The sequence below is a fragment of the Microtus oregoni genome, unplaced genomic scaffold (genome assembly GCF_018167655.1).
Source record: "Microtus oregoni isolate MIOR12 unplaced genomic scaffold, Mior012 000006F_ref0000085, whole genome shotgun sequence".
NCBI classification, from domain to species: Eukaryota; Metazoa; Chordata; class Mammalia; order Rodentia; family Cricetidae; genus Microtus; species Microtus oregoni.
Window position 1 is genome coordinate 6080556 of NW_024543065.1, and position 16589 is coordinate 6097144.

At 41.6% G+C, this 16589-nt stretch overlaps 1 protein-coding gene across 2 annotated transcripts in view; it reads left to right on the top strand.

Moving 5' to 3' along the window:
* The first annotated feature begins 11372 nt into the window (after nt 1-11372).
* Stx7 (syntaxin 7) overlaps nt 11373-16589 on the top strand; it is a 45680-nt gene continuing 40463 nt past the window's right edge. For both annotated transcript variants that reach the window (XM_041654185.1, XM_041654184.1), the window contains exon 1: nt 11373-11484. The gene's annotated coding sequence lies outside the window, so the exon portion shown is untranslated. The remainder of the gene's footprint in view (nt 11485-16589) is intronic.

The window sequence follows — 16589 nt, forward strand, 5'->3', positions numbered from 1 at the left end:
CTTGGTTTGGAGGAAATGGAATACATTTCTGGAAGTTATAAATTTTGTTTTTTATAAACGCATATAATAATTTACTAGTAGAGATAAAATACAGAGGGTATTTTTTTTTTTACAAATTTTTAATGAAACTCAGGAAAAAAGGAAATGAGGAAAAATAAGCAAAAAACAAGTGGATAAAATAGACAAGTAGGAAGATGTGTAATTAGAACACGTCAATGACTTCACATGTGGATGTACTAATTAAAAGTCCTAATTATTAGTACTATTAGTACTATGTACTAATTACAAGACAAGGACTTGAAGACAGACGTCAAAAAAAGACTTTATACTCTCTACAGACCACACACTTTAGATGAGAAGACGGTAAAATGAAACAGATAAAGATAGACCATGTAAATCTCAACCAAATGAAAGCTAAAGGATCTAAAATGAATGTATGAACCCTGGATAACAGAAAAAGGGGGGGCACTGCATAATAATACAAGATCAATTACCAGAAGCCTCAGCCACCCTACACTGGCACATACATAGTATCTTTCCTGTGAAACTTGTGAAGGGAATCCTGTCTGGCACAGAAAGAAAAGTAGATAAATCCCAAATAATTGGAGACGTTGACTGTTGGTTTTTAGTAATTGATGAGAGAAGGAAGTAGAAAAATCAGTAAATTCCTTGCATACTTGAACCATCTTCAACTCACTTACATTTGTAAACCACTCTTTCTGATGGTAGCTTTATTCTTTTCTTTTCATTTTAACATTTTTTATTTGTGTGTGTGTGTGCCATTTAATCCTTTAACCTTATTTCTAGATAATTAGTCCATTGAAAAAATATATATTGTTGCTAAAAAAAAAAAACTGTGTTCTGGTATTTACAGATACTTTCTTTATAATAACCCCAAACTAGAAGTCTCCATCTGATAATAATAATATGCTATATCATATCAGAGCCTTCAACTAAACCAGAACAAAGTATTGATTCGTACAACAATGTGGACACATCTAAAAAACATTTTGCGCAGTGAAGTAAGACTGAAAAGGCAATACTCTGTACAACTCCACTCTGTACTGGAGCCAGTGGTGATGGGACCAAGAAACAGCTCCGTCCTCTCACCTAGAGCAATCTAAGTAGTTGCTTGAACCTCTTAGGGATCTTGACTCAGGCCAAATTAGAATTTGTGGCTTCAATATAGAAAAGCATTTTTCTGGCTATCTAGTTTGAAGCAGAGCTGGAGATTTTTAGTAAGGGAATGAAGACAGGAGCTCCGGGGAGAAGCGAAACACACCTTAGAGCCTGGGTGTAGGCTACTGTAAGAACAGTCCCAGACAGAAAGACACACCTCAGTGTAGGTACGGGTTCCTGAAGGAGTATTGCAACTCATTGTCTTAATATATGCTGGTTCTCAAGTGACATCTAAAAAGATACTAAGAATGTCCTGCACACATACACTTTTCTTTATTTCAATAAGTGAGTTATGTGAAGTGGCTCCAGAGATGGTTCAGATGGAATTATAATCTGATAAGCAAGAACCAGAAGTCACTAGGGTTGCACAAGGGGTTAGTAATCTTCCTGTAAATAGTGTTTCTCGTGAGATTCCTAGAAGACAGCACTTAATGCTGGGAAGGCAGAAAGGCCTTGAGCAGTTGCTAATTGCTTTGCATTCTTGCTTCATTGTTGGTTGGCGAGTTCAACCTGGTTCTTTTCCCTCTCCAGTCTGCAAAGAGTTCCTCATCTTTCTTTCCTGCTTCATTAGAAAGAGAGGACACTATAGCTGCTCTGGTCAGAAGAGAAGACATATTGTATTAAAAGGTGTAGAGGAAAATGTTTACAGCAATGGAAATGCTCTGAACCACACTGAGGAGATAAAAGAATCATGTGTTTGTCAAAAATCCATTTAGTTCTCTCTCTCCTCCCCCCCTTCTCTCTCACACACATGCATAAATAACATAAAGAAAGAAAATCAGCCAATGTGCTTGAGTACCTTAAGAAGAAATATAGACACAAAACAAACAAATCTATCTGCAAAACAAATGTGTCATGTTGCACTGAAGCAGGCAGGGACAAAGAACTGACCTTGATAAATGCTGAAAGCATTGTTTTGACTTAATTCTCAAAAGCCAAAAAGAATTGCCTATGAGCATTATATTCCCGATTTTATTTTCCTCACATGTGTATGAGCCAGCAATTTGGAAACAGCATGTATATTACATTAATAATCAAATAAATTGTAGCTCATGGTGGATAGGTTCTTCCTTGCTGGAGAAAGAAGTCTACAAAACATGGAGAGCCAGCTTGGGTGAAGCCTGTGACACTGGATTAAAGCAAAACAGATGGGCATAAACGCTTGTTCACAGATACAGACAAAGTCCGTGGAATTATAGGTGTGTGTGTGTGTGTGTGTGTGTGTGTGTGTGTGTGTGTGTATGGGTGTGTTTATAGAATACATTTGTTTCCTAGCTTTATCTATCTCCAAGGAAATACATTGCAATAGCAGTAAGTTCTCTGATCTTGGTTCCTAGGTATTATTTACATTAAAAAAAGAACAAGTCTTTGTAGTAAAATGAGTAAGTGTAGAACAGGAATGGAAATAAAAGTTGAAGGTAAGCCTGGAACATCTTGTACCAGCAAATAAGAAGTAAGATTAAAGGACCTGTCAAATGGACATGATAGCCAGCTGAAGAAAATTCTCAGTGGGTGGGAGAAATATCTGTCTCAGGCCATAAAGCACTTGCCATGCAAACAGGAGGACCTGAGTTCGAATCTTTAGAACCTACAGAAAAAGCCAGGTGCCACAGCAGCCTGTGCTTGTAATCTCAGGGCTGGGTAGGATCCCTGGAGTTTGTTAGTAACCAGCCTAGGATCAAGGTGCTCTTGGATCAACAAGAGATCTTGTCTCAAAAAATTAGATGAAGAGCAATCAAGAAAGATACCCAACAATGATCTATTCCTCTACACAAATGCACACATATGTGTATGTACCATTCCCCATGAATATGTACACACACACACACACACACACACACACACACATACACACATACACACATATGCACACACATACACACAGAAATTCCAAATGATGGAATGACTAAGAGACAATTGAATTAAAGGATAAAGCATAAAATAAAGATCCACAAACCCATACTGATACAAATAAATGATTACAAAATAAATCTGAGAGAATTGACAGAATCCTCCTCAGATAAGCATAGGAAGAAATAGAAAACCCACCCTAGGAAAATAATCACAAGAGTTCTAATGAATGCTGTTCAAACCATGGCGATGAATTTTCAATTGATTTACAAGATTAAGTAAATGTGAGCTATGCACACCATCTCAAGGCTTTTCTCTTCAAAGACTGGTTAGTGGTTCGGTATATTCCCGTACAATTTCTTGTTATTCTTTCGTGTTATTCTTGTTGGCAGTAGTGGTTGAGATATTGCTTCACTATGGACCCCAGGCTGGCCTCAAACTCACAGCAATCCTCCTGCCTTAGCTTCTCAAGTACTGAGATTTCAGGCATATGCCTAGCCCCCAACTTAGTATTCTTCCCTTCTAAATATGGGGTTTCGTCTACACCCCTAGATCCTAAAGCAGGCATGGAGTGCTTTTCTAATGTAATATGGAAATGGAAATAGTCCTTTGCTCTTGAAGGAAACTCAGACACTGCCTTAACCAAGAGACTGAAACTGTCCTCGCTGACAACAGGTCATGCCTGTGTCCTCTTCTGTAGGAGGTGACATACTATGAAGGGAGGGTCACTTTCTCTCCAGTTTGCTTTCCAAACACCTCTAATCCCGCCCAATCATAGAACTCATCAGAGAAAGCTAAACAGAGGCCTGCTATGCAGAATGCTTGACTTAAAAAGCGTCAAGGTCATGACAAGGAAAACAGATGCTGATAGGAGAAGACTAAACAAACAAACCCTGTATAAACACACAGTGTACATTCTTGGATTGATTCCCAGTACAAATGGACATTAGTGGAGTTGTTTAGCTGAAGTCAGTGGCTTAACTGATACTACCATGCACAGGTTCGTTGCTTATTTTTGACAAATATATAAGTTGCTTACCTTAAAACATCTGAATGAGCATCATGAACAAATTCTGAAGGATCTTTTGGACTCTTCTAAACTCCTTTCTACATTTTTTTATTTCTTTCTTTATTGACTGTGTGTATGCATCATGTATACATGTGAAGTTCAGAAGGCCACTTCTCATTTTCCACCGTGTTGAGTATGAGGATTGAACTCCCATTGCCAGACTTGATGGCAAATGCCGTCTCCCTCCCCCTGTTCTTATTTATTTACTTATTTGTTTGTTTGTTTATTTATTTGCAAGGTCTCACTCTATAGCTTGGCCTGACCTCTAGCTTTCTATGTAGGTCAAGCTGCTCTCAAATTCACAGTAGTCTTCTTGCCATGATCTCCAGAGTTCTGGGATTTTAGGCTTGAACTACCATGCTCAGCTTACAACTTTCCTATGTCTAATATTACTCTAAAATTAAACAAAATATACCACTGTAAAATGAGGAAGTGGGAACAGCAGATGATAGTTAAAGATAACTGTGAGCCAAAGACAGGATTAAGAAAATCCCCAGTTGTGTGGTTGTGCCGTTGCCAGGAAGGAGAGAGGAGTAGACAGAGAAGTTCCTTAAAGCGGTGTATTACAGTGCTACAGTGCATGGAAAGTGAGGATCCAAAGCATGTGGTCCTTAGATATAAGGTGACTCAACACTGGGTCTGAACTGGGCCACCTTTAAGAATGAATGGGCTGCTCAGCAGGCAGGAGACTGAGACCAAAGCATTTGTAACATGGGACTGCCCAAAACAAAGTAGATGTGATTTGTCACCATAAGAAGCTTGGGCATCATTTTGAAAGCCTGCCATGATAAAGAGCCTTGGACTTAATTTTGAGAGTGATGTTTTCTATAATGAATACTTGAAAGTTTTATTAAATGTTTCTATTGCTGTGATAAAACATTATGGCCAGAAGTAGGTTGGAGAGGGAAGGGTTTATTCCATCTCATAGCATGTACTGCTTTATCCAGGGAAGTCAGGGCAGGGACTCAAGGCAGGAACTTGGAAGCAGAAACTGATACAGAGGCTATGGAGCAATGCAGTACACTGGCTTGCTCCTCATAGCTTACTCATGATAAGTCCTGATACAACCCAGTAACACCAGCCCAGGGATGGCACCTCCCACAGTAAACTTGGCCTTCCCTCTGTCAAGCATCAATCATGAAAATGCTTGCCCATAGGATTGCCTACAATCCAATCTAGCGGCAGCATTTTCTCAATGAATGCTTCCTCTTGCCAAATGACTCTGGCTTGCCTACAATTGACATAAAACTAGCCAGCACAAAATTCTTCTCAAATAATAAGTATGAAAATACTCATAGTGAAATATATTCATTAATGTTGAATCAAATAATGTCATGCCTGTTTCATTCCAAAGCCTCTTCTCATGGCCTCTGATCTGTGAGTGTGCAATGCCCTCTTTCATTTTCAAAATGTCACATGTTGCTCAAGCATTTCTCCTTAGACCAACCCTCAGCTTCCTTCACCCACCCTCGAAGTTCCACCCTCTCACTGCCAAGCCCTTCTGTTTTGAAGTAGTCCACTTGGGGCTTACGGCAATCATGGAGTACTGGTTTCCAGATCAGGCTTCCAGGAGGTGAGTGGTTGCTATGGTAATAATTAAGTGGAGCAGAACTGGATTTGCCACTTTCAGTGCCACTGTAGTGGATGGTGAATAGACAATTCACTGAAGAAAAGAAGACGACTCATGGAAACAGTGTTTGAAAATTAACGATAAAAGTAAGTGGCTATGGTTTGTTGTGTCTCCTAAGGTTTGTGTGTTAGAAATTGGAGTCCCCAGTTCATACAAGTCATGAATTGTCTCAACTGGTGAAATTTAGAACTACCTGTAACAGGGCTTTGGACATGCCTGTGGGAGATTATCTTGATTTCATTAACAGAGGTGGGAAGAACCATCCACTGTGGGTGATACCATTCCCTGAACTTAAATCCTGGACTGGAATGGATAAGGTGAGCTGAACATAGGCATTTGTCTCTTTTTGTTACTTGACTGTAGATGTAATGTGACCAGCTGCCTCATGTTCCTGCAGCTGGGACTTCTTTGTCACCGTCGACTCTAACTTCAAAGTGTAGGCCAAAATAAACCCTTCCTTTTAAAAGTTGCTTTTGCCACAGAATTTATATAGCCACACAAAAAATAATTAAGACACTCTGCTAATGTTGCTTAAAGAGGACTTTGGAGATAACTGGGCTTAGAAGAGATCGTGAGAGCAATAATAGCTTTGTATGAAGACTGCTGTTGTGACACATGCTTCTTTAATCTTCAAAATGTCAAAAGTTACATAGTAATCATGAAAATACTCATAGTGAGATATATTTAGGAGTGTGAGAACAAATAGAACGATGCCCATGTCTTTACTGAGTCATTTCTCAGGGCCTCTGACGTGTGGATGTGCAAGTTAATGAAAAACAGCATGGTCTCAGGCTCAGGGGCCTCCAGAATCGTAAGCTTGAGTGAACTTCTACTCTTCATACATAACCCAGTCTTATCATTTTTATAGAAACAAATATTGACTGATGTAACTATAAAGATTATCCCGACTTAAGTGTTTATTTTTGATTCCTAGTTATAATCTAAGGGTTTCAACAGCAGAGAAAAACCTGTGCCAGGCCTCATCAAGAGACTTCTGTGATATAGAAAATAAGTTGGCCCCAGGAGGCTGTGGGGAACTTTAGATTATGTTATCCAAAACTAACTCTCACCTGCTAAATATCAAGAACCTTTTTCTCTAGCGCAGCCCACAAAAAGCAAGCATGCTTTTCACATTATATTATAAATCACAAATTTTCTTAAGTCAAACTCTATGTCTCACTTACCAATACATCCTTTGATTTGTTATATATGATTATCTTTTTGTGATGTGAGAACCCCCTCTGTATGCTGTAAATACCATTGTTTAATAAAGAAACTGTCTTAGTCATGTGCAGAGCAGAATAGACAGGGAAAACTAGACTGAATGCTGGGAGAAAGGAGGCAGAGTCAGGGAGAAGACATGAAGCTACTGGCGGAGACAGACATACCGGAATGTTGCTGGTAGGCCACAAGCCTCATGGTAAAATATAAAACAATGGAAATGGGTTAAATTAAGAAGTAAAAGTTAGCTTATAAGAAATTAGAGCTCATAGGCCAAGCAGTGACTTAATTAATACAGTTTCTGTGTGATTATTTTGGGAGTCTTGGCAGTCAGGAAACAAACAAGCAGCCTCTTACAACAGTTTTATATCTTATATTCTCTAGATTTTCCACAAAATTACACTATAATTATTTAAAATCTTGCTTTTTTAGTTCAGTTGTTAGTAAATTAAAGGAAGCTATTATTTATTATTTATTTCCATCCATGAGAATGCTATTCAGAGACAGATGAAAGGAGTAGTTGAGGTTCCCTAGCCTGCAAAGGGAGATATTTGTGTAGGGAAGGAACAGTGCTGACAGCTATCCAATGGTTTGCTCTCATTGCTTCTCAAACTCAAAATAATTTCCAAAAAAAAACCTGCCTCTGAGAAACCCAAATTGCATTTTTAATTCTTTTAATTTAAATTTTTTTTTTTTTTGGCCATAGGTAATAGATTCTGAATGAGAATGTCCCCATAGGCTCATCTGTTTGAATGCTCGGTCCCCAGTTGGTGGAACTGTTTGGGAAGGATTAGAAGGTGTGGCCTTGTTGGAGGAGCTGTAGCATTGGAGGCAGCTTTGAAGTTTCAAAAGCCCACTCCATTCCTGTTAGTTCTCTCGCTTTGCCTTGTTCTTATGAATGGAATATAAGATCTCAGCTACTTCTACAGAGCCATGCCTGCCTATTTGCTGCCATGCTTCCTTTCATGATGGTTATAAACTCCCTCTGAAACTGTAAGTAAGCCTCCAATTAAATGTTTTCTTTCATAAGTTGCTTGGTCATGGTGTCTCTTCACAGAAACAGAAGTACAACTGAGACAGACTCCCATAAGTGTAGAAGCATTTACTTTGTGGGAGGTGAGATGTTTGCTTGTTAAGGCCTTATTGATTTAATCGCTAGCTGAGAAGTATTGGGCCTTACTGGGTTTAGGACATCTGTCTGAAACTCACTAACTAGCTGCTAAATAATAAAATGTAGTATCACAATTGTCAGGAACTCCTTCGGAATCCACTTACTCTCTGGAATTCTAAGTTTAGTAGAGTATTACACTTAATTTTTCTCTTTGAATTCAAATGACCAGGAAGAAATCCAATTATAACATGTCTTTTAAAATGACAACTTGGAACAAGCCCAGGGTTTGATATGGAGCTGTGAGCTTTGGTCCCAGTATAGTCAGTGGTAAGCAGGGCAACCTAAAGAGGTCTCTGAGCTTCAGGGGCTTCTTTAGGGCCCCATGCCATTCCCTTCACCCAGCCTGAGGCTCTAGGAAAAATAACTTGGAAGGGCGTATAAAAAGCACACTAAGATACTAGCTCCAATTCACAAGTCCTCTCTTAGTCCATGTGCAAGCCTTCTTAGATATTTATCACGTTAACCTTCCCACCTTTGCCATCATATTTGCCTTAGTGCAGCCTTTCAAGATCTCCAACACAAATGAAATTCTTTACCGAGGAACACAATTATCACAAACACCTCCTAAGTGCTTTTCTTCTCTGTCGTATTTTCATTTCATTTTCTCAGCTTCTCCCGGCATTTCCTTTGTGACATGGAATTAAGAGCATCTTTTTTTTTAATTTATTTATTTATTAAGGATTTCTGCCTCCTCCCCGCAACCGCTTCCTATTTCCCTCCCCCTCCCCCGATCAAGTCCCCCTCCCTCATCTGCTCAAAGAGCAATCAGGGTTCCCTGACCTGTGGGAAGCCCAAGGACCGCCCACCTCTATCCAGGTGACAATGGGAATGTTCTATCCGGAACTCACCAAGGCCAGCTGGCCTAGGTCTGAAAAAGGAATTAAGAACATCTTACACCTTGCCTTAGAATCATGTAGAAGCTCAACTCTCACCAGTTATTTAACATAGGACAGAGGCTTTTGTTAAAACACACACACACACAAACACACACACTTGCGTTTCTTGTGTGCTGTCTTTTGAATCCATGCACCATGTTTTATTCAAATAAACTAAGCATTTATGCATATTATATGTGTTTGCACATACCTTCTTTTTCTGTAACGCCTTTCTCCATCATGCCTTCTAGTGAAACTTTTATATAACTTTCAAAAATTCTGTTTCTGTTTTCACTTCAAGGATCATTACCGACTCCACAGTAAGGCCACCCATCTTTGGGATGCACTGAGCTCTGTACAAGTCTCCATCACAGAACAGCTTGTCATGTTGTGTAAAGGACACCACTACCTCATAGGAAAATGATATCTTCTATAGTTTGTGCAGGGCAGACCCCCTGCAGATATCTGTTGAAGAAGTGAGGCGGTAAGAAGGACTCTTAGAGTCTGGATTGGGACTCAGCCTGTGCTGTTTCGAATTATCTCTGTGACTTGGAGGTGTTTGGAGTCTCAGGTTCCTTAATCTGTGTAATGAGACAAAGGGCCAGGCTGTATGAAAGGGACTCTGTGTGCAGAGGTTGTTGCCTTGTTAAATAATGGTTTTTAAAATTATAACTATTTTGAAAAACAGAGAGGCTTCAAACAGAAAGTGGAATTTCAGCACTAGCTTGAAAAACATAAAATGCCACTATATTGGGCTAATATTTCTAAAAGTTCGCAGAGGGAAACACGGGTATAGCTCAGCGGTGAATCATCTTTCCAGAATGTGAGGCCTTGGGTTTGATCTCTAGCACCTCAAAACAAGACCTCAAATAATCTGGTTGAGTGAAACATGTCTGTAGTTCTATCTACTCAGAAGGACAAGGCAGGAGGATTGCAGGTTCAAGGCCTGACTCTGCTATAGAGATCAAAGTTTGGGCAACAAAACAAAAGGCTGGAAAGACAGAACACAGTTAAGGCACCTGTTTCCCACTTGCAGGGCCCTTGGTTCAATCTCCAGTACCCAACAAAATGAAGCGGAACCTAAAAGTTCACAATGGCTCCAGCAGAATCCCATTGTTTTTAATGGGTGTATGTCCTTTGACCAGTGTGTTCACTCCACTGTGTGGATCCTAGTTGGAAGAGGAAGTGCTTCAGTCTGACCTAAATCATTTATGTATGCTTACATGTGTAAAACCAACCAATGTACAATTTGTTCTGTGTAATCTGTAATCTCACATGTCTCTGGATATCCACTTCCCCCATAACCCACACTTAAATTCTTTTGTGCTTTTGGAATCACATGTTTTCATGCTCTTCTCAGAAAATAACGCTGTCTGAAATATAGGCAAAGGTTAAGGCAATCTAGATTCTAATTAATTTGGCAAAGAATCTCTTTCGCCCAAGCAACTGATGCTTCCCATTGTTGGAACATTCTGGGCTCTTAAAGCCTGGGAAAAATGCATCCTGTATTTCAAGGATGCGTGGACGATCATGAACTAAGAAAATATCCTTCCCAAGTGGGCACCTAGAGGTGACTCTTCATTTGTTCGTTCGTGCTCGACTAGGATTGCCTTGACATGTTTTTGCAGTGACATTTTAAGGTGGGGTTGTAAATAAAGCCGACTGCAAAGTTGACCATTAGGAAACAGGACCCACCGGAGCTGATGGGGCCTGAGTCCAGCGGAGCAGGCACCACTGAATAAAGAAGTCAGGGAAAAACCACAGAGACAGCCGACCCAAACTAGTGGGAGTCCATGGACTATGGACTGACGGAGGACCTGCATGGGCCTCAACTAGACTTTTTGAATGTGGGTGACAGTTATGTGGCTTTATCTTGAGGTGTGGGGGAAGGGGGAGGCTGGTAGTCGCACCAGGATCTATCCCAGGTGCATGAACTGGCTTTTTGGAACCCATTCCCTATGGTGGGATATCTTGCTCAACCTTGATGAGGGTTGGGGGACGACAACTTAGGCCTGCTTTAACTTGGTATCCCAGACCTTGTTGACTCCCCAAAGAAGGCCTTTCCCCCTCTGAGGAGTGGATAGGACATAGGAAGGGGGAAGTGGGAGGCAAGAGTAGGGGAGGGAAGAGAAACTGGGGTTGGTATATAAAATGAAAAGCAAATTTTTTAAATAAAAAAAATGAAAAAAAAAAAAAGAAGACAGCTCTCCTTATCCTTTCCTCTTCTCTTGCACGTACGCATTCACCATCATTGTGTCAGGCTTCTGAGCAGGGCTCCCCAGCAATTTTGCCTGTCGCTTCAAGCTTTAGCTGTTTTGGCCAAAGGAAGAGAAGCGAGCCCCGCCTCCTCCTTCCCCGGGCTGCGCCCCCGAGCATGCGCAATGGGCGTCCTCGCGCCACCGCCCATCAGCTGAGACTAGCCGCGGAGGGCTCTGGGCCCCCGGTGACAGGGCTGGCGGCGGAGGAGAAGGAAGCCTATGAGGTTACGGTAAGAGGAGGCTGCAGAGCCGGAGGGCTCGGGAGGGGCACCCCAGAAGCGCAGATCGCGGTGACTGGTTTTGGGTGCGCAGAGACGGGCTCCCCTGGGACGCCTGGCCGGTGCCTCTCGTGCTCCCACGCCCCGCTGCGGACTCGGGGACGCGACTCCTCTGCCTGGCCCGCGGCAGGGGACACGGGCAGGGGCAGCCTGTCAGCCTTGGGGGCCCGACCCCATCGCCAGCTCCGGGCAGGAGACTACCCTATTCCGCATTCTCTGCCAACTTCCCTTTCCAGAACAGAAAAGCAAAAGCAATGGGCCCTGGTCACCTGGCCACAGGTTCTTTCTGCGGCCCCTTGAGTTTGCTGTGTTGGTCTTGATTTACACAAGCTAACTTTCTTTGACTTACCTTGTCCGCGTCTTTTGTTTTACCCCAAGTCCCTTAACAAAGGTATTTCAAGAATTCACATCTGTGTTTTCTAGGTTAAAAGCCACCCCCCTCCCCTTCATAAAAGGGTAGAGATAGGAGCCTTCTAGTCAAATACTAATTTTTCCTTTTCCTTTAAAAATATGTTTGGATTTTATAGACAGTTCTTATTTTTTCTGGTCACTTCAGATCCTGTATTCTGGCAATAATTATCATTTTCAAGGGGTCCACAAACAAGAAAAAAAGGGGGGGATTAACCATGAAACATGGTGTGGTCCTGTCGGAGGTGGGCATTTCTTTTAGGTGTACTCTGAACTGCACTGCGCAGAGACTGATAAAACTGTTAAATTGTGTCTTGTGATGTGAAAGCCTCTGGCTTTGCCGCTGCTGGAGTTAGCCCCAGGCTTGTGGCTAGTTAAGAATTCGACGGTAGTTTCCCAGTGTCTGGGGAAGTTAATGTGACACCATATTAACTCATCTGTGCCGTTTTTCTCCAGCTAGTTTGCTACTTACATTGCTCCCGGTTAACAGTCATTTCTAATTTTGATTATGATTTCAGCTTCATCCAAGCGCTGCTGGTTGGAAATGATTAATAATTACATTGAGCTATATGTAGCCCACTGGCTTGTTTAGTATGCACAGGGCTCTGGTTCAGTCCTCAGCACTACAAAATACTATTGGGATGTCTACTCTTACCATTAGATCAAACACCTACAGTTATGTCTGTGTGAATTTCGCTGTGGTTCACTGTAACTTGAACTATTTAATGTGTAAAACCATGGGGGAGGGAAATCTTTGGTGAACTAAGCTAAAACTAAATAGTGTAGCATAATAGTTTAATTGATGAAGGAGCTGTGCTGAAGTGCATTTTGGTAGTTTGTGGAACAAAAATACCCTTCTGGGAGATTGAGAACCCTCGTGCCCATTGATTATCCCCTATGATCGATTCCTCTCTTGCTGGTCTTAGAGATTGAAAAGAAGTAGTGTGAATCTTTGGATCTTTTAAGGACTATTAGTGGCTTGATGCAGAAGTTACATTGACAAAGAGCAATAGTAGTGACTTCTCTACTCTGGCATCTCTAGCATTTGATAACAGCTTGCTGAGAAAAGGAGCCATCACGTGAGGACCACAGCAAGGGCCTTCTAGAGACAGGAAAATGGCAGCCAGAGAAGCCAAGGCAGCAATACGCCTGAAATGCAGAGTTTTAGGAATGCTAATATTTGCTCTGAGGCTGGGGATGTGTTCTCAGGAAGTGGGTGCACAACAATGCTTCCTGACCTCTTTGGCAGCCAAGTCCTAGAGAATAGAACCTGTCCAGAGTTTCTACTTCACACCATGCACCTAAATGAAAATCCTGGGGGCCAAAGGAGAAGGAAGTCCAGGATGTTAGGCTGGTGTTCACGATTAAGAAAGTGAAAGTGACCATTTCTTTTGAGCAGGCTAAACTTTAAACTGGTTTCTGCTCAGTGGCAGCCTTAAAGATTCAGCAGTATGTCTAGAAGTCCCTGCAGGGCAGTATTTTACACTCAACAATCTGTATCAAAAGTTTCTCTGCTCATTTCTTTTCTGTTCTTCAGACACAGTCTTAGACTGCTCTCATTGTGGGTGTTGCACTTTGATCTCCCTTCTCCTTTTCCACCTTATAGTGTTTCTATTATCTTCATTAGAAAGATAATTGCTAAGATGTTGAGTTGGACACTGTCCAATAGAACTTTCTGTGGTGATAGAAATGGATATGCAAGCTGTCCAAGCCTCTGGCCACTGGCCACATATAACTTCTGAGCACTTGGAGGGTGGCTTGGGTGACTTCCATTTACCTTAATTCATTTTTGTAGTCAGTATCAATAGTAGCTGCTTGACAAGCTGCGCAGGTGCACGAGATGAGTTATATAATTATTTTGTCAAAGGCACTAGGACTTGCAAATGGGTTTCCAGCAAAACATAATTGAGTGCCTTACAGCTCAAGCTGGGTACCGGGGAATGGGTATAGAGCGCAAACATGTTATAAACCTAGCATTAATTAGCTCACTGCAAAAGTCATAACCTTTGAAGTCATTTATTGACCGCTATGTACTTGTATGAGTGTTTTCTTTACAGCAGAGATAGCCATCGTCCCTCTTATTTTGTATTTTATCACAAGAGCCAACTCTTGTTGTCTTTTAAATGCTATCATTTGTTAGCTGAGCAGCACGAAAAGGAAGTGTGCGGCTCGGTGGTATTCCCTCCATCCACTAACGCTTCTTCGTTGAAGGGGTGAGGATAACAAAACTACCTGTGAGCTTGCAGAAAGGTGGCAGGTTTTGGCTGAGTAGCTGAATTGCTCTACCTGTTCTAAGTTGTTATACAGAAAGCAAAAGGATTTCATCTATTGTTTGCTAAAATGTGAGCTCCCAAATTTATTTTCAGTTTATCAGAAATAAACAAGTTATTTGTTCTCAGTGATGCCTTGGTTTCTTTTTTCTTTCTTTCTTTCTTTTTTGGTTTTTCAAGACAGGTTTTCTCTGTAGCTTTGGAGCCTGTCCTGGAACTCACTCTGTAGACCATGCTGGCCTCAGACTCACAGAGATCCACCTGCCTCCGCCTCCCGAGTGCTGGGATTAAAGGCGTGCGCCACCACCGCCCACCTCGATGCTTCAGTTTCTTTGTGAAAAACTACAATGATCCTTATATGGAACATAAGAAGAATAATCATAAAAGGTACCATGTGCAGGAAGTATTCAACCCTTTCTCAGATGGCTGTTCACACCACTCAAGAGTACACTGAGGTGGTCACCTCCATACTTTCCTCTGGCAAAGTCTGAAGAGGCGAAGGGTGGGTAGCACTCAGAATGAATGCAGCCCCTGGTGTCACCAACAGGGGCAGTATCCAATTAGCTTGCTTGAATCCAGGGATGAGAGCAGCAGGCTGTGACCGTAAACGACTGACTTACTTTTCAGAAAGATAAAAGAAAACGCTAAGGTTTGAACTTATTGTATGTACATGGATTTTGAGAGTTAAGAGAAAGCCAGAATGCTTTGCATGAATTAGCAGGACTCTGATATTAGTCTCTTGTGGGAGGGAGATTAGGCTTCAGGGCAGTGTGTGACTGTGTGCCGCTAATGAGGGCAGGGGCGGGAACACATCAGATCTGTCCTCTGCGTACGGTGGAAAGGCACTTTGTCCCCAGTGTGCCTTACCTTAGTCAGATCCGGGGAGGAGGAGATGCTAAGTGTCTTGCCCAAGGTAGAGATTTCTGGTTGTTGGTTATACTGGCAGCTGCTGAAAAGGCAGTTGGTGAATTCTAGCAATTTTAAAGGTATACAGACACTAGAGAGAGAAGAGTGTTAAGGGTGTGACTTGTAGACGTGAGTGTGAGACTTACTTGTGCCCATGATTAAAGGAGGAGTCATTCCTAGTGTGTTATGGTGGCTGTAAGACACAGGTGCTTGGTAAGCCTGACTGATAGAGAGAAAGATGCCACTGAGCCAAGAGAAAATGGTCTTTATCCATTTATTATGTTATTATTTATCAATTAAAAGGATCGAGGTACTTATAGATGCTACAGGGAGGTGGTCCTTGAAAACACCAGGACGATAAACAAGTCACAAAGAACATATATTGCGTGATTCCACTCATGTGAAACACCCGGAGTACAAAAGCATACAAAGTAGATTAATGGCTTTTATGGCTGAGAAGTTTGGGGACCAAACAGAAGATGGGGATCTGCTTCTCAGAGGAATGTGCATTTCAAAAGTTGCATGGTGACTACCTCACAGCTCTGTTAACGTATTCCAAACCATTGGGGTTTTATTGGGTTTTAATTTAAATGGCTGGATTGTATAGTATATGAATTTTATCTTAATAAAGATCTTATTTTTTAAAGGATGGGGCTAACGAGTTGGCCCAGCAAGTAAGCGTGTTTGCTACCAAGCCTGGTGACCCGAGTTTGATCCCCAGGATTCACATGGTGACAAGGGAGAATCAGCTCTTAAAAGTTGTGCTTTGATCTCGTTACACTCACGGTAGCATGCACACATACACATATGCACACGTGTGTACACACACATACAAATAAATGCTCAAAAATCTAGTGATATAAAGTAGAGAGATCTAATTGGTTTATAGAATGCTTAAAATGGTGTTGGAGGAATTGACTTCCAAGCCTAAGACGATCTGGAACTCAAGGTCTTATGATTTGGTGAGTCCAGTGCTGGGCCTACAAGGATACATTATACCTGCCTTTTAAGATCTGCTCTCATTCAGCCTGCTTCCCAGCTCTTTACATGGCTGCAGTCCTAAGTCCATGTTTCCTGAAAGGGAGTTTTCTCTTGCTACTTTGTGGCTGTAGGTCAGCTGTTTGTTAAGGTTCCAATTTGCTTTTAATAAAGCTGGTTTGAGTCTGTTTCTAGGACCTGGTTTGCTTGGAATATGGGAGAAGAGTGGAGAATATACCAAAGCTCCCCAGACTTTCCAGGCACATTCTACAAGGTGTAGAAGCAGCTGGTTTAGCCAGTCATATCAGCTCAGCTGCTTTATTTCCTCCCAGAATTGTCCCTCTATGCCTCCCCTATCGTCATGTTTCTTGTTTGTAGATTCAGCCCATCATACATCAAAAATACCATAGTTATATCAGTATAGGACACATATGCAGGTTTCTTTTCTACAACTTGTCCCCTAAATGATACATTGTAACAGCTATGTGCAAAGCC